Raw genomic sequence first — 28,000 nt, 5'->3', positions numbered from 1 at the left:
ATGGCTATGCAGAAACAGATTGCAGTTGGAGCTCCACTTTCCTATCTTTGTCATCTCTGTCTTTCTGCCCCAGAACTCTTAGTGCTGCTGCTGTTTCCAATGGGACCTGCAGCCCAGAACAGTAAAGGTGAGTCTGGGGAAGGTGGGGAGTGCATGCCAGGGTCTAGGTCCTCTCACCAACAAGTGGGAGAAGGTGGCTTATTTTCAAGTGAGGTTTAGAAATGGTTCTCTGGGAATAAGAGAAGTTGTTTCCTCCCCAAATGCCCAGTGTATTCTGAGCTCTCCTCTTTTGATGGCAGTCATCTCTTCCCCTCCCACCCTCTCCCTTCCTCTGCCCTTGGACCCCCAGGTGGAAGCTGGTTTCCTTTATTTCTTGGATCTTCTGACCATGGTCTCTATCCCCACATCTGTCCCCCACAGCTTGTGCTCAGTGGTACCCTGTGAACTCCTCATGTGTCAATGGCACTGCCTGCCTCTGTGCTCCGGGATTCAGTTCTTCATCTGGGGAGATCTTCACCAACACCTTGGAGAATTGTAATGGTAGAGTGGCTTGGGGGGGTGGTAGTGGGACATGAAAAGATTGTAGGGTACATCCCAGTGCCTGTTTGAGATACAGATGTTTGTTGGGGGCCTCAGTCTTTGTCCTCAGAACTGTCATCATGAACAGAAAAAAAAATGTATAAGGAAAAGATATGAGATAGAGAAATAAGAAGTGAGTGAACATGTCTTTGTGGAAAGGAGCTCGGTCTCCAGGAGTCTGGAGTCTGTGCCTCAGTTTGTCCTTTTAGGACTGAAGAGGGGGATACGGAGCTTCTATCCACCCCCCATTTCAGCACTTCCCATTGTGTCCAAATCTGGGGTACCAGCCAGAGGGCCAAGAAGAGCAGAGCTGACTGCACAAGCTTCAGGGATGGCTTGCTCCAGCCACAGCTCAGCCTCAGCAGTATTGCCTAAGAATTTAATTCTTTCCAAAAAGACACTGATTAAGCATCACACCAAATTCTGGGGAGTCAAATGGGGATGTGGATCTCTACCCTGATGGAACTCATGTCTTTGGGAGGTGACCCTTTGCCCTGTTGTGTTCCAGATATTAATGAGTGTGCACCACCCTTGAGAGTGTCCCATGGAAGATTAGCAGACTGCCAGAACATGGCAGGGGGCTGCCTCTGCACATGCATCAAAGGATATGAGCTTATTTCTGGGGCAACAGTGTTCAGGAATATGAGTGAGAACACATGTCAAGGTAAGACTGACCCTGCATCTTCCACCTCTCCATCCATGAGGTTTGTGGTCACCACATGCTGAGTCATTCCTGCAGCATCCAGAGGTCAGGGCCTTGGTTACAGGTGTAGCACCCAGGTCTGAGTTGGGGCAGGAGTACCTGTGCCTGTCCTACCTGCACAGAAATGCTGGGTGGCATGACCCAGGGACCCAAATCCTGGCATTGCCACCTGTTAGCTGTGTGTGTGTGACACTGGCCAGTATACTTATTCAGAAATCACTGTTAACATTTGAGATGTGATAATACTATTGTGATTTTATGTGCATTTTTTTTAGAGTCCCTATCTTTTACAGACAAAAATAAAAGTAGCTTTGCCTTTTATTAACTGTGTGATCTTGGAGAAGTTACTTTGCCTTTCCATGCCTCAGGTTACCCATCTGTAAAAAGGGGTGACCATGGTACTTAACTCACAGAATTGCCAGCAATGTAAATGAGCTCACAAAGCATAAAGCAGTGATGGCTGTTGGATTTTAAATTTATAATGATTATGATCTAATGCACCCTCTCCAGGATGGGCATCCCTTGGGGTCGTGCCCCAGAGTAGGTGTTCAGAGAACAGCTGTCCCGGTCCATCCACTCACCAGGAGTGGACCCAGGAGGAGCCAGGAATCCACACATCACCAGGCTTTACCCCCTTTCCAGGGGGAGCAGGCAGTCAGGGGAAGGGGGAGATGGAGCCAGCAGTGGCCAGATGGGAGCCATGACTCCAGAGAGGGGGTTAGAGTTGAATAGTGAGAACAGGGAGGGGAGAGGAGGAGAGCGAAGATGAGAGGTGAGAAAGAGGCTGAGTCCAGGGTCCAGAAGACTCTGAAGAGTGTCCACAAGCCCACTTTGCTTCAGAGAGCAAAGCCCACAACTTTTGTCCCAGTCCCTTCCCTCCTGCCCTGCAGAGGGAGGGATAGGGGATCTGCATCTGTGTGGAGACTCTGCTGGTCCATAGGGGCCTCTGTGGGTGGATGTTGTATTTGAAACATGTGGCCTGGCCAGAAGATAGAGCCTTCAGGTGAATTGGAAAAAGGTCCATCATCTCTAGGTGAATATTCATCATACATTTAATGACATCCACACAAACCAAATAGAATGAATGGTGGAGGTACCCAGCTGTACCAGGCATTAATTCTTTTGAGGCTAAATATGAAAAGATCTGGGGGGTCCTGGGGAAGGAGCTGGGGTACCAAAGAGAAGGCTCCCAGGGACCCCAGGCAGCAGATAATTACTAGCTGGGGAGAAAGTATTTCAATATTTCCACAACCTGTATATCTGTACGGAGCTCACCTGTTTGTGTCAGAACTCTGCACACTTCCCATAGATAACCTCAGCGTCCACCACTCCAGGATATGCAGTCATCAAGCGGCACCAACTCCTGAGCAGGGGAGGGGGCACTAATAAGGGGAAAAGAGGGGCAGGGCATGGCGAGGAGAGGGCCCTCATCAGGGCTGGGACAGGGCCTGACCCCCTTCTTCGTGTCTCCAGATGTGGACAAGTGCAGTTCCAGGCTGCATTAGTGTCACAACTCCACTGTCTGCGTCAACACTGTGGGTTCATACACCTGCCACTGCTGCCAAGGCTGGGTACCAAAACCGGGATTCCGGAATAAGCAAATGATCGCCATCTGTGAAGGCAACTGTCCTGACCTGACCCCAAACCCCACCCACAACAAACACAGACACTCTCACACTTAATGGCCCTCTGTACTGTCCCCTGCAGAGATCTCCTTCCCCACCTGGACCGCACCCTCTGGAATCAAGAGCCAGGTGAGTGGCCCCAGTAGATACCAGAGGCAGGAAATCCCTCCGCATAGCCCGCTCATTTCCCCCAAGCTCTCCCACCCACAGTCAAGGCTCGCTGATTCCTTCACGTCCCTCCTCCCCAGACGCTCTCCAGCTTCTTTAAAAGAGTCCAGGATCTGGGTGGAAACTTCAATTCAGCCTCTGTCCAGGGCACTATCCAGGTAAGGGCAGGACCCAGGAAGGCAAGGTGGAGGCATCGCATAGAGGTCTGCTAAAGCTTTGGCCTGGGAGGAAACAGACCCCAAGACAATGGCACACTGCTCCAAGGCTTTACCTGTCCCAGGATGGGTGTGAAGAGTCGACATGCAGGTATTTGTACTCACCGTTAGATACCCACGTGCACCTTCTAACAACATTTACTCTTGCAGTTCCTGACTATTGGGTTTATATCATTCTGCATTCATGAACATGGTTGACCTCTGAGTGCCTGGATTCCAGGGGCAAAGACCACCCAGGGAATCCCATCCCATACCACCTTTATCATCCAAATAGTATCTGGGGTCTGTTCTCTGTGGTTGAATGCGTAACTTCTTCATGCAACCTCTCAGGTGCATGGGCTACTGGTTTTGTGTCGCCACCTCCCTAGGACCTCATACAGGAGGTAGATGATGTGCTGGAGACCCTCCATGACCTAGAAACATTGCCCCACTCAGAGCAGCATTATGTGGCCACTAACCTGCTCTTTGGCCTGGAGAATATCCTGAGAGGGCTGAGCAAGGCCCTTCCCAATGGGTTATTGACCTTCAGTTCATCTACAGGCACAGGTAAGAACATGGGTCTGTCCCCACTCTCCTTCTCTGCCAGTTCCTGGTTCTTTCCTCCCCAACCTCAGTGGAGCCAAGTGACCAGGCTTGTATCTCAGTGTTAATCTCATAAACAAATTAGAATGAAAGATTAGGGTGAACTAGGTAAATGGGATTAAGAGTCACATACTTACAGTGATAAAATGAGTCAAGGGGATGTAATATACAGCATAGGGAATATAGTCAATAATAGTGTATGGAGACAGATGGTAACTAGACTTATCATGGTGACCATTTTGTAATATTTAAAAATACCAAATCATTGTGTTTTACCACAGAAACAAATATAATATTTTATGTCAATTATACTTCAATAAAAAACAGAGAGAAAAAAGGTTAAAAAGAAATGAAAAAAAACTGTAAATAATATACATTTTCATTGTAAAATAAATTTTCAGTAAATGAAATAATTGCAATGAATAATTCAAGATAAAATAGAAACAGTTTCAAAAGTAAACAGATTTTTAAATTTGGAAGGATATAAATTTAGTATTATTTGATATTTAAGTATGATTTGTTTTATTGAAGTAAAATTCACCATTTTAACCAGGGTGTACAATTCAGTGGCATTTAGTACATTCACAGAGTTATACAATCATCACCTCTATTTCTGTATTTTCACTACCACAAAAGTAAACTCAGTACCCACTAAGCAGTCATTCCTTTCTCCTTTCCATAAGTCCCTGGCACCCACTTACCTGCTTTCTGTTTCTATGCATTTGCCATTCTGGACATTTTAGAGGAAATCAAAGAGGAAATTAAAAAAATACCTAGAGACTAATGAAAATGAAAACACGATGATCCAAACCTATAGGATGCAGCAAAAGCAGATCTGAGAGGGAAGTTTATAGCAAATACAATCTTACCTCAGGAAACAAGAAAAATCTCAAACAGCCTAATCTTACACCTAAAGGAACTAGAGAAAGAAAAACAAACAAGGCCCAAAGTTAGTAGAAGGAAAGAAATCATAAAGAGCAGATGTAAATGAAGTAAAGATTAAAAAAATAGAAAAGATAATGAAACTAAAAGCTGGTTCTTTGAAAAGATAAATAAAATCAATAAACCTTTAGCCAGGGACTTCTCTGGTGGTCCAATGGTAAAGAATCATGGGTTTGATCTCTGGTGGGGAACTAAGATCCCGCATTCTGTGGAGCAACTAAGCCTGTGTGCCACAACTACTGAGCTGTGCACATCAACTAGAGAGCCCATGTGTCACAAACTACAGAGCCCACAAGCTCTGGAGCCCATGTGCCACAGCTACAGAGCCCATGTGTCCTGGAGCCCATGCACCACAACTAGAGAGAAGCCCACACACCACAATGGAGGATCCCGCATGCCTCAGTGAAGATCCTGTGTACCATAAAATATAAACACATAAAAGATAAAAAATCTTTAGCCAGACGCATCAAGGAAAAAGGGGGAGGGCCCAAATCACTAAAATCAGAAATGAAAAAGAAGCTACAACCAACACCACAGAAATACAAAGGATTGTTAGAGACTACTATGAGAAACTATACACCAATAAAATGGACACTCTCGAAGAAATGGCCAAATTCTTAGAAAGGTACAATCTCCCAAGACTGAACCAGGAAGAAATATAAAATACGAACAGACCAATCACAAGCACTGAAATTGTATAAAATATAATCATACAATATTTGTATATGGATACACCACTTTTTGTTTATCCATCCATCCATTGATGGACATTTGGGTTGTTGCCACCTTTTGACTGTTGTAAATATTGCTACTGTGAATATTTGTACACAAGTATTGGTTTGAATAACCATTTTCAGTTCTTTGGGGGCACATACTGTTGCCGTGAAATCCGTCTAGGGGGGCGGATTCGTGATCTCCGGAAGAAAAGACTTTCTCCTGGGATCAATAATAAGCTGCTGCTCAGGTTTAAGTAGCAGAGTAACAGTTTATTAGGGAGAGAAAGTACAATAGCTTCTGGCACAGACACCAGAAGGGGGTGGAGAGACCCATGATCGAGTCATACATGTGTCTTATATGCCCTAAAAATAGAGGAGTTAATCATAACCCCCACCTAGTTCCCTCTAACAATAGGAATTTACAACAGCAATGGGTTGATTACTAAAAACAATGACTTTAGCCCAGGATTAAGGGTTGATCATCCCCAGAAGGGTCATGATATTCATCAGAATTTAAAATTTCTTGACTCAGCCCTTAGCTTACAATCAAGATTACAAAGAGGAGTTGCAAGAATCAACCTTAAAGGAAGAAGGAGTTTTAAGTTTTAAATCACATGCTCAAGTCTTCTGCCCTTCCCCCAGCTGGTCAGGCCAGGGAGGTCTCACTGAAGCTCTCAATACGATGGTGTGGAATTGCTGAGTGATATGGTAGTTCTATGATCAACGTTTTGAGAAACTACCAAGCTGTTTTCTCAAAGTGACTATTTTTCCATTTTCCATTCTCAACAGCAATGTACTAGTGTTCCAATATCTTCATCCTTGGGAACACTTGCTACTTCCATTTTGTTTTGATTTCATTACAGCCATTCTAGTGTACATCAGGTGAATCTCAATGTGGTTTGATCTGCATTTCCCTAGTGCCTAAAGGTGCTTAATATTTTTTATGTTATTGTTGAGCATTTGTGTATCCTTTTTTTGGAGAAATGTCTATTCAAGTCCTTTGCCTATTTTTAAATTCTATTGTCTGGCATTTGGTTGTTGAGCTGTAAGTGTTCTTTATATATACTAATAGTAGACACTGAGATATGTGATTTGCAAATATGTTACCTCATTCTACAGATTCTTTTCACTTTTTTCATAGTCTTTTCACTTTAATGAACAGATGCTTTAAATTTTGATAAAATCCACTTTGCCCATTGTTACTTTTTTTGCTAGTGCATTTTTGCCATAGGTAAGAATCCATTTCCAAGTCAAAGTCCATGAAGATTTACGCTTATGTTTTCTCCTGTTCTAGTTTTAGCTTTTAAATGTGGAACTTTGACTCATATTGAGATAATTTTTGTGTATTGCCTGAGGTAGGGGTCCAACTGCTGTTTTTTTCTGTGTGGATAGCCAGATGTCCGAGCACCATTTGTTGAAGAGGCTATTCTTTTCCCCATTGAAATGTCTTGGTACTGTTGATTGAAAAAAATGCACAAAATGAGAGTTGTGAGTTAAGTTTTATTGGAGGAAAAGTGAGGTCTATAGCCTGGGAGGCAGCATTTCAGAAACCTCTCTGAGGAGGCAGAGAGGAAAATCAGTATATAAGTAATTTTGGGTGGGGGGTGTATGTGCAATCAGGCACACATTTTTGTAGAAGTTTGCTGCTAGTTGTGAAAGTTACTGCTAGTTATGAGGAGCAGACATCACCATGAAGGATTTTAGTGCTTTCCTACATATGAGGAGATGCAAGAATTGAGCTCATAAAATCTCCTGAAAATACCTAACTATCTGAAGGCCTGTTCTGCCAGTTTTTCCCAGAGCACAGAGTGCCTCTTTCCTGATCTCTACCCTGAGCTCCTTTCAAGGGGTGTTGAAGGTCAGTGGTTGCAGCAGCTCATGATTTAATCCTTATAGAGGTAGATGGCAAGTGCCAATCTGTAGTTGGCTGCACCCATTTTGAAAATAAATTGACTGTAGATGTATGGGTTTATTTCTGAGCTCTCAATTCTATTTCATTGGTCTATAAGTGTGTCCTTTGCCAGTACCATACTGTTTTAAATACTGTAGGTCAGTAGTAAGTTTTGAAATCAGGAAGGTGAATATTCCAACTCTGTTTTTCATTTTTAAGATTGTTTGAGTATTTGGGCTTCTTCAATACTGTGTGAATTTTAGGATTAAATTTTCCATTTCTGCAAAAATAACAAAATGATGTTGGGATATTTTTAGTATTGCATTGAATCTGTAGATCACATTGGGGAATATTGCCATGTAAAAAATATTGTCTTCCCATCCATAAACACAGGATGCCTTTCTATTTATTTAGGGTGCTAAATTTCTTTAAAAAGTCTTTGATAGTTTTCTGTGTACAATTTGTGAGCCTCCTTGGATAAATTTTTTCTTAATATTTTTTTGAAGATTTTTGCATCTTTGTTCATAAGAGATATTGACCTATAGTTTTGTTTCTTGTGATGGCTTTCTTTGGTTTTGTTTTTAAGTAATGATAGTCTCATAGAATTATTTAGGTCATGTTTCTTCTTCTTGTATTTTTTGGAAGAGTTTACAAAGGATTCACATTAATGCTTCCTTAAATGGTTGGTAGAATTCTGATCTGGGCTTTTAATTTTGGAAAGTTTTGATTTCTGATTCAATCTTCTTACTAGTTTTAGGTCTGTTCCTACTTTCTGTTTCTTCTTCAGTTACTTTTGTAGTTTCTGTATCTGTAGGAATTTGCCTGTTTGAGCTAGGTTAATGTTTTGTGCTGGTCTCAGTCCATCAATAATCAATGTTGTGGTTGGGTTGGCCCTTGTGGTTCAGTTACTGAATCAAATTTGGGTCAGTTCATCCTCTCTCAGTAAAGTCAATCTACTGACACCAGGTTGTGGTGAAGGAAAGTGCAGCATTTATTGTGAGGTGCCAGACAAGGAGTCCAGGGCAGCTAATGCTCAAAACACCCAAACTCCCTGATGGGTTTCAGGGATGCATTTATAAAGGCAGGGTGAGGGAGGGGAGTGTCAGGGTGTATGATCAGCTCATGCACAATTCTCTGATTGATTGATGGTGAGATAACAGGGCAGTGTCACAGGGGTTAACATCACTCTTCAGCTGTCTGGGGACTACATGCTCACGGTCATCAAGTAGTTAACTTCCTCCATTTGGTGGTGGTTTAAGCAAGTGTAAAATAGCTCAGAAAATGTGCATCAGATACTGTTATCTAGGTTCTCAGAAAGGAACTAAAGCAGAGGATATGGGGGGAGGGGTCTGTCCTAGGATGGCCCCATAGGGTCCTGCTCCATTACGGTTCTTATTATGATTGCAAAATGCCCTTCAGCAATAACCATTAGTAAACTTTGAAAAAATAATGTTTATTATTTATAAGACCTGGAAATTACACAGCACACCTGGAGACACATAGTGAAGTCACATATAGATAGAGAGTGCATGGGCCTGGGTTTCTGCTTTTATTGTGGTGGAGGGTGGGGGTCCAGGGCTTGGGGTCACTCTTTGTTGGTGAATTTAAAAAATAAAGGCCAGAATTTAAAGTGCAGAAGAGATAAAGGCAGGTAGCTCAAATGGACGTTATTGAATCAATGAAGATCTCTGAAACAAAGGAGATCAGTAGGGGGAAGAGGCCTGGCTCATTATCTAGTCTCCTGGCTGGCAATGTGTTTGTCTTTGAAGTGGATGTTTCTTCTTTTTTTTTTTTTAATTTAAGTATAGTTGATTTACAATATCAAAAATAAACAAATGGGGCCTAATGAAACTTAAAAGCTTTTGCACAGCAAAGGAAACAATAAGCAAAATGAAAAGACAACCTACGGATTGAGAGAAAATATTTGCAAACAATGTGTCTGACAAGGAGTTAATTTCCAAAATATACAAATAGCTCATATGACTCAATATAAAAAAAACAAACAACCCAATCAAAAAATGGCAGAAGACTCAAATAGACATTTCTCCAAAGAAGACATACAGGTGCCCAACAGGCCCATGAAAAGATGCTCAACATCACTAATTATTAGTGAAATGCAACTCAAAACTACAATGAGGTAGCACCTCACATAGTTAGAATGGCCATCATCAACAAGTCTACAAATAATAAATGCTGGAGAGAGTGTGGAGAAAAGGTAACTTTCCTATACTGTGGGTAGGAATGTATATTGGTGCAACCACTATGGAGAACAGCATGGAGGTTCCTTAAAAAACTAAAAATAGAGTTACCATATGATCCAGCAATCCCACTCCTGGGCATATATATGGAGAAAACACTAATTCAAAAAGATACATGCTCCCCAATGTTCATTAGGAGCAGTATTCACAATAATCAAGACATGGAAGCAACCTAAGTGTCCATCAACAGATGCATGGATAAAGAAGATATACAATGGAATACTACTTAGCCATAAAAAAAAACAGATGCCTCTTTTAAATGGATGCCTTAGCATTCAAAGTTTGTCAAGCACTAGCATTACAAAAATAGAATATTTACATAATACTATATACAAAATAGATAGCCAATAAGGACCTACTGTGTAGCACAGGAAACTATACTCAATATTCTGTAATAACCTACAAGAGAAAGAATCTGAAAAAGAATATATATATCTGTATGTATATATGTGTGTGTTTATATATGTGTATACATATATATAACTGAAACACTGTGTTGTACACCTGAAACTAACACAACATTGTAAATCAACTATACTTCAACTGAAAAAATTTGTCATGGCTTACACTAGTTATATAATTTGCTCATAGTTTCTAACAATCCTTTGTAAATTCAGATGCTATAATATATATATACCATTATTATGTATACCAAATATTATGTGTAATGTTATAATTTATATAAAATAATAGCCTTATTTGGTATACATAATAACATTTTACATAATATGTAGTTATGTTATGTAAACCTTACTAACAGCTACAGAAAAATAAAGGACAATGATGTTATCTTTTTAGCTCATTTTAACAGTCTTCTATTTTGACTCTTGCTAAATAAACTCATAAAATTGGGATTGAACCAGCATTAACTGTCATTACACCAGCATTTTAAATTATCTGAATGAAATTATTGAAGCAGGTTTTGCAATAAAGGTCATAATTAAACAGATGAACTATAAAAATGGTATTATGGCAACCACTATAGCTACAATTACTAATCTAATTCCCTTTTATGAATCCCACAACCCTTAGAACTGTCCCTGAAGGTGCTGCAGGAAGGAAAAGGGAATATCACCTTAATTCAGAATCAGACAAAGATGCTGCTGACCTTGGATATAGTGAACGAATCTTGTGACTCAGGTAATAGCTGAGATAGGGAGAAGGTCACTGACACTTCACAGTGGGTCTAAATGCCCAAAGATGTGACAAATAGAGAATTGAATATTAAAGGGAAGTGTAGATTATGGTGGGTCAAAAGGAAAGAATCCATCTGAAGAGGAAAGTGTCCTATTGGGCACCCCAAGATGTCAACCTTGCCCTTCTTGTCCTGCAGGTCCTACTGTGGTGGGCCTTCTGTTCACTCCAAGGATGGGTAAGTTTCTGGCTGAGATCCGCCTGGTCCTGGATACTGAGGAACAGGCAGTTCTGCATGACACACACCAGGGCTTGGTGCAGGAAATCTCGCCTGTCCTGCTGTCAGATATCATCTCTGCCTTTATCAGCAACAAGGACACCCAGAACCTGAGGCTCCCAGTCACCTTTGTCTTCCAACATGTGAGTCCTGGTGGGATGAAGCTGTGGGTGTAAAAAAGGCCTGACTCCTGGGCACAGCCTTGGGCTTCAGGGGGCCCCCTTGTGGGTGCATCATATACCCAGGAAATCCCTTCATGAACCAGCTTTGAGTCAGCATTTCTGAGCTACAGAAACAGCATTTCACACCTACTTCCTGTTCCTACAGTCAGTTATCCCTGAGCCAAGGAAGATGGTATACTGTGTCTTCTGGGAGCATGGCCAGAATGGAAGTGGTCATTGGGCCACCAGAGGCTGCAGGATGGTGGGCACCAGACACAACAGCACCACCTGCCAGTGCACCCATCTCAGCACCTTTGCCGTCCTCATGGTCCACGACGATGTGCAGGTGAGAGCCCTCAGAGGGGCCACATTCAATGTCAACTGCTGTGTAAAAATTCCCACACATGTAGAAGCTTAAAAAACAAATTTATTACCTCATAGTTTCTTCAAGTCAACAAATAGGCATGGTGTAGATGGGCTGTCTGTTCAGGGTCCTACAAGTCCTACAAGCCTTTCCTCAGAGATTTGGGGTCCTCCTCTAACCCCCTGATTTCTGGCAGAATTCAGTTCTTTGTGGCAGTAGGACTGAGGTCTCATTTTCTTGTTATCTGTCAGCAGGGCACCAGGCTCAGCTTCTAGGGGCTGCCTGTAATCCTCCCTTTCTGGGCCCTCTCACAGTGCATCAGTGTCACTATGTGGAGATCAGTAGAAAAAGCTCCCTCGTGTCAGAGCTCTCTCACACTTTCAATCTTTTTCTCCATGAAGAGCCCAGATCTTCTGAGGGCCCACCTGATTAGGTCAGGTCCACTCCCTCTCTTTAAGTCAGTTGATGGAGGACTTGAATTCCACCTGAAAAAATTTCTTCCCAGCAGCACCTGGATTGGCATTTGATTGAACACCTGGAAGAAGATGGGGGTGGGGTGTGGTTGCCAAATTAGACTTCTGTTTACCACAGGGCTTTTCAGGAGAGGGGTGCTCAGGGGCTGCAGAAAGGAAGATTTGGTGATGGCAGATGTCAGAGGGGGCCAGGGGAGCCAGTGAGTACAGGTGGGTCAGAAGCCATCTTTGCCTCCTACCCTGGCTAGGTGAGCTGGTTATTTCCTCTGGATCATCAAAACCAGAGACTCACTCAGGTCACCTCAGAGCATCCACAGGAAAATTAGCATGAAAAGGTTCTTAGCCAAATGGCCAGACTCTTAGGAGTCCCCAGGAGTTTGAATAATTCTCCAAGGTGGTGTTTCTTCCTGCCACATTGCTAGATAACACAATATGAATACTTTTATTTATATACTGTTTTATATTTATTGAAGAGTGAAAATACTTGTGTTTCATAATTGAAACAGAATAAGGGAGGAAACACTGAAGATTCTCCATCGTACCCCTAACCCCAGACACCTGCTTCCCCTTGCCTCAGGCAACCAAAGTTGTTAGTGTTGTCTACACTTGTCTTTGGCTATTTTATATATTTAAAACAAATGCATGTACTTTTCTTGGTCCCCCATTTTTTCACTCTCACAGTGGCATTTTTTCACTGTTGTTTTTATTTATTACCTCAGAGAGATCACGCTGTTTCCATCCACAAAGAGACTCTTCCATCATTTTTACAGCCACATTGCCTTCTGTTGTGTGAATGTGCCATTTGTTACATATCAAGGCTCCTCATACTGAGCGTTTTTTTTTTCTCATCATTTGCTAACATCAGTAATGCTGTAATGATTTATGTATACTTCATTGTTCTCATGTTTGAGTATACAGTTAGGGTGTATACTAGGTGACATTCATAATTGTGTGTTGCTAGATAGTTCTGTTTTTCAACTTATAGAGGCTGCACCTCTGAATACTACCTGCAGCATTTTTAAAAAAAAAATAAGTAATTAATTAACTTTATTGTGGTGGGCAGGCTTCTCACAGTGATAGCTTCTCTTGTTGCAGAGCATGGGCTCTAGGCGTGTGGGCTTCAGTAGTTGTGGTGCGAGGGTTCAGTAGTTGTGGCTCATGGGCTTAATTGCTCCATAGCATGTGGGATTTTCCCAGACCAGGGATTGAACCCATGTCCTTGGCATTGGCAGGCAGATTCTTAACCACATTGCCACCAGGGAAGTGCCTCCCTCCAGCATTATATGAGGGTGTGTAATTCCTCATGCCTTTACTGCAAGATATTTTCAAAGTTTTAGATCTTTACTCATCTGAAAGGTCAATATATCCAGGAAAGATTTTGTGTTTTTCTTATTATGAATGGAATTGGGCATTTTAATTTGAGCCATTAGTATTCCTTTCTCTGGAAACAATTTATTCACATTCTTAGTCCATTTTTGTATTGGTTTGGTGATGCATTTTTTAAAATGTGTTTGGGGGGTTCTTTATGTAGTAGGCAAAGCAGGCTTATGTTATTACATCAAAGATTCTAAAATTTAGTGTGCATCAAAATCACCTGCACAGCTTTTGGCTATTTATTTTTTAATGTTTTATTCAGAAAAAATTTCAAGCTCTCAGATATGTTGCAAATTAAAAACAGTGTAAATAATACTCACTTGCTGTTTATCCAGATGCACTTCCTTTGAATGTTTACTTCCATTTTCTTTATCATTTGCATTTCTCTCTGTCCCTCATTCCCTCCCTCCATCTCTCCCTCCCACTCTCACTCTCTCTACCAGTTACACAGAAATGGAATTGGTGTCTTTTTTTTTTTCATTCTCTGCATAGATTTAGGATTATTTGCAAAAAGAGGGAGGATATTATGAATTTTAAGATACCGCCCTTGTCAAAGTGTAGTAGTTTTCCTCCTTTAACCAAGGATCCAGTTCTAAATCTGTAGGGATTAGTGACCAGCCAGGAACACATATTGCAGGGATGAGGTGAGTGGAGTCCATGGTGGGGAGTTAATACCTGGACATTGAGCCTCAGGTACACACTCTGTCACACACCATCACATGATGGGGATGGAGGATGGTGCTCAACATGGAGCTTCAGGCTTCTGTGAACCTCTCGTGGTGACCTAAAAGCTTAGTCATGCCCAAAAGTCTAAAGGAAAATGAATGCTTGTGAGTTCCAGGGCTGGGTCTTGACTAAGGACTCCCCTGTCCTGCAGTCCTTCCAAGGTCAGAATTAATTGTTTGGATCCCATAAAATTCTAACACTCAGAATCTGTAGAAAGTTATCCACAAACATAACAAATCTACCTGAATCCTCCATTCCTGATTTTTTTATGCCTAAAAATAAAAACAACAGTGGTGGGTCATTCCCCCAGAGCAGGAAAGTGTGACTGTGATCTCCTCTCTGCTGGGTCCTAGGTGAAAGATCCTGCACTGACTGTGATCACCTACATGGGGCTGAGCCTCTCTCTGCTGTGCCTCTTCCTGGTGGCCCTCACCTTCCTGCTGTGCAAAGCCATCCAGAACACCAGCACTTCCCTCCACCTGCAGCTCTCGCTCTGCCTCTTCCTGACCCACCTGCTCTTCCTAACAGCCATCGACAGAACTCAGATCAAGGTACTTATAGTGTCCCAGATTACCCTTGCCCTGCCCCAGGGGATGCTGAGTTCTTGGGGCCGTGATGCCTTGGACATCTTAATAAAATGCCCTGGGTTACAGGTAAGGTGAGATGCGTAAGTAACCAAATTCACATTGACTGACACAACTAGAAGATGAACACTCCATTGACCACTCCTTCACATACATCAGAATCTTTCCAGAGGCAAGGTATAGAAGAGGTCCAGGGGTCATGCTCTACCTTGACAGTCCCTCCTGGTGACACCTTCCTCCTTCTCCAGGTGCTGTGTGCCATCATCGCGGGTGCCTTACACTACCTCTACCTGGCCTCCTTCACCTGGATGCTGCTGGAGGGCCTGCACCTCTTCCTCACTGCACGCAACCTGACGGTGGTCAACTACTCCAGTGTCAACAGGTTCATGAAGAAGCTCATGTTCCCAGTGGGCTATGGAGTCCCGGCTGTGATTGTGGTCATTTCTGCAGCATCCAGGCCCCATCTTTATGGAACAACCACCAGGTAAAAGTAGACTCCCACTGTTCTTATCTCTTCAGCACAATTGTGGTATTATAGGACCCATGGAGCATTTTACTATGCCAGTGCATAATATAGAGCAATACTAACTAATAATCGCTAAGGCATCTTTGTAGTGGAAGGTGACAATAATTAAGGAGAATGCCTTTAATCTCTGTCCTTAATATAGCAAATATGAAATCAAAAGAAATGCTTAGGACATCATTTAGAAAAATCTAACCTGCTTCTTTATGCTGATTCTGTAGGATGTCCCAATTTTTCGTTTGTAATAGTGGAGCTGATTTAAATAAGCAAATAATAAATTGTATCATAGTTAAGATTTAAAAGGGGCATACTTTGTGCCAGACATTTTTCTAACCATTTTAATATGTGTTAATTGAATTAATTCTCACACCAATACTATGAAGTACATACTGCCATTCATCTCAGTAAACTGAGGCACAAATAGTTTAAGTAAATGCCCAATGGTGCACAGTTAGTAGGTAGCTGAGCTGGATTCAAATCCAGGGAGTCAAGCTCCTTAGCTTACACTCTTTTATTTTCAGCTTTTAATACTAGGTTTATTGTTTTTATGGAAATATATTTCACATACCATAAAATTCACCCTTTTAAAGCATACAGATTAGTGGTTTTTAGAACAGTCACAGAGTTGTACAGCCATCACCACATCTAATTTTAGAACATTTTCTACTCCCCCAAAGAATCCTCATACACAGTAACTTTCACTCCTTATTCCTGCTACCCATTCCTCTGCCCCAACCTGTGACAATCACTAGTCTACTTTCTGTCTATGAGTCTGCCTATTCAAGGTATTTCACATAAATGCAATCATACATGTGGTCTTTTGTGACTAGATTCTTTTACTTAGCCTGATGTTTTCAAGATTCATTCATGTTGCCGCTTGTATCATGACCTCACTCTTTGTTGTTTGTTTTTGTTGCTGTTGTTTTGTAAAGAACATTGCATTGTCTGGATATGCCACCTTTTATTTATGCATCCATCCATTGATAGACATTTAGATTATTCCCTTTTTTAAAAAGCTATTACAAAGGATGCCACTATAAACATACATGTACAAATCTTTGTGTGGACACGTTTTCATTTTTTCCTGGGCATATATCTACAATTAGAATTGCTTGGGTCAAATGGAAATCATACATTTAGCATTCTGACAAAACCACTACCTGTTTTCCAAAGCTTCTGTACCATTTAACATTCCCACCAGAAATATAGAAGGGTTTCAAATTCTCCACATCATTGTCACACTTATTTTCTACATTTTAAATTTTGGCTGTACTGATGAGTATGGAGTGATATTTCACTGTGGTTTCAAGTTGCAGTTTCTCCAATGACTGACCATGTTAAGCATCTTTTCACATGTTTATTGACCATTTACATATCTTCTTTTGAGAATTACATATTTACATATTTTTCCTGTTATTTTTTGATGCCTTTGATTTTATTAGTAATTGTCATTGAAAATATTACATAATGCTTTTTCAGAAACATGAAGTTGGATTGTAATTAGCAAAGCCTAACATAAAAATATCTGCCAAAGGAGAAATGTCTATAGGGTCCAGGTGAAGGAGTACAAAGCAGAACAAAGAAGGATGGAATGGCAGCTAACAGGCAAAAAGTTAATAACTGGTACAATCCACCCCTTTGGCTTCTTAGCACAATGTACACCTCTCTGCACATATTTGAAATCCCATCATCAACAACACATTGTATGTTTCTACCTGACAAGGTGCAGCCATCATCAATAAATAAAATTGTTTTTCCCTCTTCCCAGACTAGAAAGTCACATCATCCCAACAGTTATTATATTAATTACTGGCTACATCAATTATTCTATAATTTCTTTGTTTTGTTTTGTTATTTAAATTGAAGTATAATTGATTTACAATGTTTTGTTAATTTCTGTTTACAGTAAAGTGATTCATTTATGTATATACACACATTTTAAAAAATATTATTTTCCATTATGGTTTATCATAAGATATTGAATAAAGTTCTCTGTGCTGTACAGTAGAGCCTTGTTCTATATCCATTCCATATATAATAGCTTACATCTGCTAACCCCAACCTCCCACTCCATCCCTCCCCCAAACCCATTACCAACCACCTTGGCAACCACAAGTCTGCTCTCTATGTCTGTGAGTCAGTTTCTATTGCATAGATAGGTTCATTTGTGTCATATTTAAATTCCACATATAAGTGATATCATATGGTATTTGTCTTTCTGTTTATGACTTACCTCACTAGAATGATAATCTCTAGTTGCATCCTTGTTGCTGCAAATGGCATTGTTTCATTCATTTTTTTTGGTTGAGTAGTATTCCATTGTATGTATGTACCATATCCTCTTTATCCATTCATCTGCTGATGGACATTTAGGTTGTTTCCATGTCTTGGCTATTGTGAATAGTGTAGCTATATATGCACCCCTATATATGAAGTTATATATAGGGGTGCATATATATCTTTTAGGATTAGAGTTTTATCTGGATATATGCGCATGAGTGGGATTGCTGGATCATATGGTAATTATATTTTTAGTTTTCTGAGGAACCTTCATACTGTTTTCTACGGCACCAACATACATTCCCACCAACAGTGTAGGAGGGTTCTCTTTTCTCCACATCCACTCCCATATTTGTTTTTTGTAGAGTTTTCAGTGGTCATTCCAAATTCATTAATTCTTTCTTTTGCCAGCTCTACTCTGCTGTTGAACCCCTCTGGTGATTCTTTCATTTCAATTATTGTACTTTTCAACTCTAGAATTTCTCTTCTCATTTCCATCCCTTTATTCATATTTTATTTGGTGAGACATTGTTGTCAAACTTTCCATTAATTTTTTAGACATAGTTTATTTTAGTTATTTTAATATATTTATAATTACTGATTTAAAAACTTTGTCTACTAAGTCCAAAATCTGTTCCTCATCAGAGACAGTTTCTTTTGGCTGATTTTTTTTTCTCATATAAGTTGCATACTTTCCTGTTTATTTGTATATAGCACAAGTTTTTGTTGAAAACTAGATGTTTTAGGTAATACATTGTAACACTCCAGTTATCAGATTCCTCTACCCTCCGAGGTTGGTTGTTTCTAGTGGATTTTTTTTTTTTTTGAAAAATTTATTTATTTTTTTGTTTTGGCTGTGTTCACTCTTCATTGCTGCAGGTGGGCTTTCTCTAGTTGTGGCAAGCGGGGGCTACTCTTCTTTGCAATTGCAAGCTTCTCTTGTTGCACAGCACGGACTCTAGGTGTGCAGGCTTCAGTAGTTGCAGCACACGGGCTCAATAGTTGTGGCTTGCAGGCTCTAGAACACAGGATCAGTAGCTGTGACACATGGGCTTAGGTGCTCCGCAGCATGTGGGATCTTCCTGGACCAGAGATCGAACCCCTGTCCCCTGCATTGGTAGGCAGATTCCTAACCACTGTGCCACCAGGGACATCCCTCTAGCTTGTTGTTTTTTGTTTATTTAGTGACACTACGGGGCTAATTCTGTGTATTAATCATTCCCTGCTGTGCATGGCCTTTGAATTCTCTTCCAGTTTTGGTTCTTGTTTTCAATTTTTGTTCTGGGTGCCAAGGGACTCATATCTGGTTCAGTAGAATCTAGTGGCCACAAAATGTTTCCCCATAAGATTTCCTCAAATGCCTTGCGTGTGTGCTTTGCACTCTTCAACAAAGGCGTCGGTGTGAAAAGGCATATCTTCAAACTTCAGGAAGTTTACTTAACAGTTTGGGCTTTCACTTCCTGATTGCACATAATCTCTAGATCACCCACAGATGAGACTGATGTCTTCTTTTTTCCCACGGCCTTTACTGAGCTTGGGTACATCCTTTTTCATCCTTAGATTTCTGGGAATATTTCAGAGCTTTTCAAAATTCCCTATGTCGCTTTAGTTCTCTAGTATTTCCTTCTAAATTCCCAGACAAGTTCTTGTTGACTCCACCTGAAATCATAGCTTTTGGTAGCTGCAGATGTGACAGTAGTTTGCTATTGTTTTGCTAATGGCCTAAGGGTAGACTTTTTTTTTTTTTTTGTCCCCCACTGAGATAAACTCTCAGTCAAATCAAATAGCCACCAAATTTGGAGAATAAAGAATTCCAGGGGAGCTGAAGGGTCAGAAAAAAAGTATTGACTGTGCTCTGGGGGTAATGCCAGTGGTGCTGCTTTCCATGGAGCTCCAGGATAGTCAGATCTCTCTGTTGTCTGCAGTGCTGTTGCTTTTGGCTGCTGCACCACTAAGCTGGAGAGAGAAGGAATGGAAATAGCGCAAAGTTAAAATGTTACAGCCTTTTTCTTCCCCCATCTTATCAAGGTCCCATAGTTTCTCTTGAATTGACTATTTTCAGTTTGTTGGGTGGCTTTGTATAATTGCCAGGATTTTGAAATGGTTGATTGTAGTTGCTTTGCTTATATTTTTGTTGTTGTAGGAGGATATCAAGTTTACCAAAGTCCTGAGTCTTCTATTCAGGAAGTTAGTCTCCCAGAACATACACTCTTAACCACAACATGCTGCTAAAGTTTATGCTCACTGGCATCAACTGTGCTCTTTCCAGCTGTCCTTCTTGGACACTTCAGTTTTTTTCTTGCTTACTGCAATGAAGCTTACTTCATTCTTCTCAGTCTCTACTGCATAGTCCTGAGATGTCCCACCACACTCTGTTACCCTGAAATGTCTTGCCTCACTCTCTGTTTTACCCTAATCTTAGATCAAGAGTGAATTCTGTCACTGTCTATTCATAACAACTTGAGCAATAGACTTAAGCTGTTTATGCTTCTATTTCCAATCAGTTACTCAATAAGAGAATTTCTGCTTTTCACTGTTGTTAAAATTAAATTGAATAACTCAACAAGAAAAGACAAATAACCCAATTAAAAAATGGACACAACCTTTGAGTTTTGGGAGAGAAGAAAGTCTCAGGACCTCATAAGAACCTCCCCTACCACATCCTGGCTATCCGCCCATGATCCCCACCCAGACTATCCCAGGATGGGTCCACTTTCCAGGTTTATGGCAGAAACACACTCTCACTCCAGACCTGACACTGCTGGAATCAAAGACACATTAACCCACCAGGCTCTGTGGACATGCTCACTTTTATTTGCAGGACTCTTCCTGGTTGGGACTCAGAAAGGTCAAGTCCACCTTGGGTCTGACTCTAGGTCTGCCTCTTCAGGTTCTCTGCCTGTTTTCTAGTGATGACCCTCTCCTCAATCTGGTTAAGTATTCACGTCAAGTATTGTTCTTCTGAAAATAGAATTTCTAGCTCTAATATCAAGTTCAACAATGATTCCCTTGTGCTTAATAAAACACTCTCTCTGTAAAAAAAAAAAATGGATACAAGTTTTGAATGGACATTTCTCCAAAGATAGGCAAATGACCATTAAGTGCATGAAAAGATGCTCAACATCATTAGTTATTAGGAAGATGCAAGTCAAAACCCACAAAATGAGATAACACTTCATACCCTTTCAATTAAATGATTAAAGAAAATAAAGACTGATGATAAAAAGTGTTTGCAAGGATGTGGAAAAAATAGAACTCTCAAAAATTGCTGGTTGGAATGAAATTAGTGCAGCCACCTGTAGAAATTAGTTTGACAGCCTCTCAAAAGGTTTAATATATAGCTACCACATGACCCAGCAATTCCACTCTTAGGTGTATACCCCAAACACATGAAAACAGATGTCCATACACAAACTTACATGAATGCTCATAGCAGCATTATTCAGAATAGACGGAACTGGGAATGACCTAAATGTCCATCAACTGATGAATGGATAAAAAAAATGTAGCATAGCCACAGAATAGAATATTATTCAGCCATTAAAAAAGAATAACAAAGACTTTTCATCCATAAAAGCATGCTGCACTGACACTTATACACTACCAAATGTAAGATAGATAGCTAGTGGGAAGCAATTGCATAACAGAAGGAGATCAGTTCAATGATTGGTGATGACCTAGAGGGGTGGGATAGGGAGGGTGGGAGGGAGGATCAAGAGGGAGGGGACATGGGGATATATGTATAAATACAGCTGATTCACTATGTTGTACAGTGAAAACTGGCACAACAGTGTAAAGCTATTACACTCCAATAAAGATTGAAAGGAATAAAAAAGAAAGAATATATATATGTATATATATACACACATATATATGTCTATGTATAAGTGAATCACTTTGCTGTACACCTGAAACTAACACAACATTGTGAATCAACTATATTTCAATAAAATATTTTTAAAAAGAAAAAAAAAATGCTGCAATTTGGATGAACCTTGAAAACGTGACACTAAGTGAAAGAATCCAGACATAGAAGACCACATAGTGTATGATTCCATTTATGTGAAATATCCAGAATAGGCAAATCCATAGTGATAGGAAGGAGATTGCTGGTACCCTGGGGCTAGAATTGGGGCTGGGGTGCATGGAAGTGGGAATGAGGATTGACTGCTAATGTGAATGAAGTTTCTTTTTGAAGAGTTGAAAATGTTCTATAGTTAGATTGTGGTGATGGTTGCACAACTGTGTGAATATCCTAAGTATGGTTGAACTGTACAGTTTTTAAAAAATAAATTTATTTATTTATTCATTCATTCCTTAGTTCATTCATTGGCTGCATTAGGTCTTCATTGCTGTGTGGGGCTTTCTCTAGTTGCAGTGAGCAGGGGCTAATCTTTTTACAGTGCGTGGGCTTCTCATTGCGGTAGCTTCTCTTGTTGCAGAGCACAGGCTCTAAGCCTCAGGCTTCAATAGTTTTGGCACGTGGGCTCTAGAACACAGGCTCAGTACTTGTGGTGCACAGGGCTTAGTTACTCTGTGGCATGTGGGATCTCCCCAGACCAGGGATCGAACCCATGTCCCCTGCGTTGGCAGGCAGATTCTTAACCACTGCACCAACAGGGAAGTCCCTGAACTGTAGAGTTTTAACGGGTGAATTTCATGGTATGTGAAATTATATCTCAATGAAAACATAAAGTTAAAAATAAAAAAACTCAGTGGATGGGTTTTGCAGCAGATAAAAAAGTAAATTGAATAGTGCAAGAAAGGCCCTTAAAACCATGTTAGGTTCACAGGACTCTCAAAAACGTACACATTTACAGACTTCTTCCCTGCTTCAACACTGTTTATATCAGTAACATCTACTCATTGTTCATGTCTCAGCTAAAATATTTCCATTGGGAATCTTCCCTAACCATCCTAATTCCCTAGACCCAAAACTAAGCATGACATTCCATGATACATTCTCATAGTCTCCCATTTCTTTTTAATTGTCAAATTGTGTGTCTCCTACTGATGTGAGATTTGTGGGGTTTGAGAACATGTGTACTTTCTTCACCACTAGAAAGCGAACCACAGAGCCTGTCACATAAGAGACACTCAATATATGTTGATGAATGAGTGAATTTACGTAATTGTTCCAGATCCCTAAGGACAAATGCCTTCTTAAAATTAATTTTTATTGGAGTGTAGTTGATTTATAATGTGTTAGTTTCTGTTGTACAGCAAAATAGAATCAGTTATACATATACATATATCCACTCTTTTTCAGATTCTTTTCCCTTATAGGTCAGTATTGAGTAGAGTTCCCTGTGCTGTACAGTAGGTTCTTATTAGTTATTTATGTTATATATAGTAGTGTGTCTATGTCAATCCCAATCGCCCAATTTATATCCCCTTTTCCCCCTTGGTAACCATAAGTTTGTTTTCTATGTCTGTGATTCTATTTCTGCTTTGTGTTGATAAATAAGTTCATTTGTACCATTTTTAAAGATTCCTCATATAAGTGATATCATATGATATTTATCTTTCTCTGACTTACTTCACTCAGTATGACAATCTCTGGGTCCATCCATGTCACTGCAAATGACATTATTTCATTCTGTTTTATGGCTAACATTCCATTGTATATATATATACCACATCTTGTTTATCACAAATGCATTTTTAATTTTCTCCCTTGCCCAGATGCTCGTTCCAACGAGAAAAGGGATTTAAATGGGGTTTCCTTGGACCAGTCTGTGCTATCATCTCTGTGAGTGATGACATCAAAGCATCATTAATGCTCAGCTGAGGGTCATTAGAAGAGCAGACCTCCAAGTGGGGGTTGGAGAGGTGACAGGAACAGGAATGTTCCTGGGTTGTCATGAGTTTGGTTTGATTTTCTAAGACTGTTCCTAAAACTAAACTTTCTAACATTGTTACTAAACATGGAAACTACTTAAGTGTGGAATTGATGCTGGGGAGGCTGGATAACACATTGACATTTTATTCAATAAATGTTTCATGGTTTTCTGAAGGTCAATTTAGCTTTCTTTCTGATGACCCTCTGGATTTTGAAAAGCAAACTCTCTTCCCTCAACAGTGGTGTGTCCACCCTCCAGAACACCAGGTAAGATGGAGAAGAGGCTGACAACTCCACAGGTGTGTAGTCCTGAGAGCAAAGCCATGTGCCTGAGCACTTCCTGATGTCCCTTCTCAGGTTTTTCTAGGGGAACCCAGAGTAAAACACATGCAGCTGTCCTATGGCAGCCAGTTCAGATCCAGGTGTGTGCTCTGTTCATCTCTAATCCCAGCTTGTGACTCTCCCAGCAATATTCTTTGAACTTTTGTCAGCAGTCCTATGACCAAGTGCAGAGAAGAATTATGTTCCTGTGAAACACTTAGAAAAATATGTGACTGCTCCCACAAGCCAGCACACTTCCATACCCCACCCACATTTCAAGCACCTTCTCACCTCTCTTCTATTCCTCTCTTTGGAAAAAAATCCTAATCAACATCAAACCTCCTAGGAGGCTTACTTAGGCAGTCCTTTGTTCCAGGAACCCTTGTGAATATTTGATGCTCTTTCTTCCATGTTTCTATCATTATCCTTTCCAAATTTTACATCTTATTCTTTGGTTGTATTAGTCATTTGAGTACATTGTGAGCTTTATGAAAATAGAAATCTCGCCTTTGTTATTTTTGATGCCCAGACCGCAGCAAAGAGCATGATGCATGGTACCTCCTCAGTAATGTTGGTTGAATGAAATTAGGGATCTCCATGGAGCATAAAATTTTTGCAACTTAAATTATGAAGTGTCACTACCCTCTTCAGCCCAAATCCAAATGCCACCCTGGACCTGGGTGGGATTTCTATTGTGGAGAATCATTGACAGTAAAGAGGAAAGCCGATCACAACTCAGTCTGAGAACTCATTACCAACAAGGGAAGGAAGGAGCATCCGTGGGGTGAAGATGAGAATGGCTTTGATTGTGTTGCTCTGGTTCTATCAGGAGCTTCTTTTCTTCTCCTACCCAGGATTCTGACATTTAAAGCCACAGCTCAGCTCTTCATCTTGGGATGCACATGGTGTCTGGGAATCCTGCAGGTGGGATCAGCTGCCCACATCATGGCCTATCTCTTCACCATCATCAACAGCCTGCAGGGTGTCTTAATCCTTCTGATGTACTGCCTCCTCAGCCAGCAGGTACCACTGTCTGCATCCCACTCAGGACTCTTCCTAGCCCCACTCCTCTCACTGATCTGATCTAGAGCATGCCTTGCCTCTGCAGGTCCGGGAGCAATACAGGAAATGGTTCAAAAAGATCAGGAAAATCAGAGCCAAATCTGAAAAGCACACAGTCTCTAGCAGGGACATGTCTGATGCCTGCACACACAGTGATGTAAGATGATGCACTGCTCCCAGAGCACGTCACTAACTGATCCACTTGTGCAGCACATGCCTGTGACACTGGAAAACTAGGTACGAGCCGTTGATGTCCTGGGATGGCTCACACTCGGTTTACTACTTGACTCATTGTCCACGAGCAGTGGTCTCAATTTGTTTAAAATATATATTTCACTCTTATTCCTTATGGAACTGTGTCTATCTTGACACTTATATATCAGCACTCTTATTGAACACCTACTATGTGCCATGGATGGTTAACAAAATAAGCAAGAATCAATGATCTGAAGTGGTGAGGCTCATTCTACCCAGAACCATATTATCCTATCCTTTTCCTCTACATCTACCTCTGTGTAAGAGTCACTGAGCAACACCCCTCAAAAATGCAGAACTAGGGGGGGGTTAGGTACTTATTTATGCATTAAATGGAAATGTGTTAGCTGGCATTTTAGACTTTCTTAACAAGACTGCCTGATATTTTTGGCACCCTCTACCCACTGCAAAACCAGGAAGGAAAAGCAGCAATGGCATAGGATAATTCGTGGCAATGATTACCAAGAACCAAGGCTTCCAGGATTAGACTTACAAACTTTTTTTGCTGATGTTCTCTTACCTTTTTATCTTTTGTTAAATCCCCTGAGTCTTTCTTCCCTTTTAAAGATGCCTACTCTATGCCTAGAAGTCCTTCTGCATTTCTCTCATTAGCTTGTCCACCTAACCTCCATAAACACTGGTTCCACCACTGAATCTTCAACCTTTTCTCTCTTTCTCAGCAAATGTTCTCACCACTTATTTCACAGAGCAAATCAAGGTCATCCTGATGACAGTTTGTGAACTCCATGACATCCCAAACATCAGCCTGCATCCTCTTGTATCATTGAGACAATTTTCCTTCTGAAAGGAAGGTTAAAGACGATGCTTCCACCTGCACTTCGAATCCCACCAGTCATACTTATCAATTATCCTTAAATTATTGTTCACACATATTCTCTCTCTCTCTCTCTCTTTCTTCCCCCTTCCTTTCCTCTGTGCTTCCTTCCCCATCCCTCCCTTCCTTCCTCCTTCTCTCCCTTACCTTCTCAACAGTATTCTTCCCATAGTCATGGAAACATATTTGGTTCTCCTCTATCTTACAAACATGTACTACTTGTCCATCTTCTGGTGACCAGCCAAGAGTTGATTTTTATCTCTGTCTCTATTTCTTAGCCTTAAACTTACTCATTTCAACCCATGCAAATATTGTTTCTCCCACCCACCACCGCCAATCTGATTTCACCAAAGCAAATATCACTTAGACCTACAATGATCTCCATATTTCCAAAAGTCTTTTCAGAAACTTCTGATTATTCATCACTCCTTTCCCATGAAACACTCGATCCAAATCCCCTCCAGATTCTACTTATACAACCCCCATGTCTTTCTTCCATTTTCCCTTGCTTTTCTCTTTTGGTCTACTTTATAGTTCTAGCCAATGGATTAGTTCCAGAACAACTTCAATTCCCATTAAATTCTTTCCTCCTAGACAATAACATTCATTCCTTAGATTCAGCCACCATCTGGATGCAAATGATGGCCATCTATGTTTTATTTATTTATTTATTTATTGGCTGTCTTCATTGCTGTGCACAGTCTGTCCCTCATTGCGGTGAGCAGGGGTTGCTCTTTGTTGTGCTGTGCAAGCTCCTCCGTGCAGTGGCTTCTCCTGTTGTGGAGTATGGGCTCTAGGCATGTGGACTTCAGTAGTTGTGGCATGCAGGCTCAGTAGTAGTGGCTTATGGGCTTAGGTGCCCCATGGCATGTAGGATCTTCCTGGACAAGGGATCGAACCTCTGTCCTTTTCATTGCCAGGCAGATTTTTAACCACTGTGCCACCAGGGAAGTCCCATGTATGTTTCTTTACCTCTGACTTCTCCTCTGAGATCTTGAGGAGTATTGGCATCTTTGGTATCTCAAAGACATCTTCAACTCAGCCTTCCAATATAATCTTTACCCTAATCCAATCCTATTGCATGGTGTCCTTCTCCAACTTCATGGCACCACATCCATCCTGTGGCATAAGTTTGGAATCTGAAATTTACTCTCAACAATTGTCTTATTTCCCATCACAACCTACACATTTTCAATCCTTTTGTTCTTATCTTCTCAATATGTCTCCAATCTGTCCAGCTGGCTTAACCTCCATCTCCTCCTCCTTAGTCAGGCTGCCACCTTCATTTACCTGAACAACTCCAATATCCTCCTAACTGATTACTCTTTCCACCTTTGTCACCTCCCTATGCATCCTTTACACAGAAATCAGAAGGATCTTTTCCAAATACAAATAAAATCATGTCACTTCTTTGTTAAACCCATAATGTGCAGGATCAAAACCAAGAGCCATACATCAATGAGAATGTGTTTGGGTCATCTCCTGCTTACCTGCCCAGCTTCATCTACCACATACTCACCAGTATTCCAGCCACATCAGTTTTCTTTCAATTTTCTAAATTCACGGTGCCTCTCTGGGACAAAGGCTTTGTACATATTCCCTCTCCTTGAAACACTCTTTTGTCTTCTTTAAGTCAAAACTATATAAGCTGTTAGATCTCAGCTCCTATGTTGATTCCTCTAAGAAGCCTTTTCTGCCTGCTCAGGTTAGGTCAGGTTCTCATAATTTTCACTCTAGTAGCCCCTGTACCTTTCCTGCAGAGCATTTGTCAGAGTCACTGTGCTCTTGGTTTCCACTCTTTGATTAACATCTGTCCCTCCATGATCCTGAGTCAGCTCAGCCTCAGCAAAGCCATAATTGTGTCCCTGGAAGTCGCTGAACAGGATCTGAGCTTCCCTCACTCCAGAATCCCAGAAAACCGATGCTTCCAAATTTATGCTTCAATTGTGTGTTTCCTATTGCTGTTGTAACAAGGTACCACAGACCTGCTGCTAAAAACAAACACAAATTTATCATACAGATCCAGAAGTCGGAAGTCCAAAGTGGGTCTTATGTGACTAAAATCAAGGTCACCAACCTTTTTGGCCCCAGTGACTGGTTTCGTGGAAGA

At 40.9% G+C, this 28,000-nt stretch overlaps 1 pseudogene; it reads left to right on the top strand.

Moving 5' to 3' along the window:
- LOC130836246 (adhesion G protein-coupled receptor E2-like) lies at nt 1-24,966 on the top strand (annotated as a pseudogene).
- The last annotated feature ends 3,034 nt before the right edge of the window (nt 24,967-28,000 follow it).

This window comes from Hippopotamus amphibius, chromosome 15 (genome assembly GCF_030028045.1).
Source record: "Hippopotamus amphibius kiboko isolate mHipAmp2 chromosome 15, mHipAmp2.hap2, whole genome shotgun sequence".
NCBI lineage: Eukaryota > Metazoa > Chordata > Mammalia > Artiodactyla > Hippopotamidae > Hippopotamus > Hippopotamus amphibius.
The sequence above is the reverse complement of the archived record's forward strand: the minus strand, read 5'-3'. Positions and strand labels throughout refer to the sequence as shown.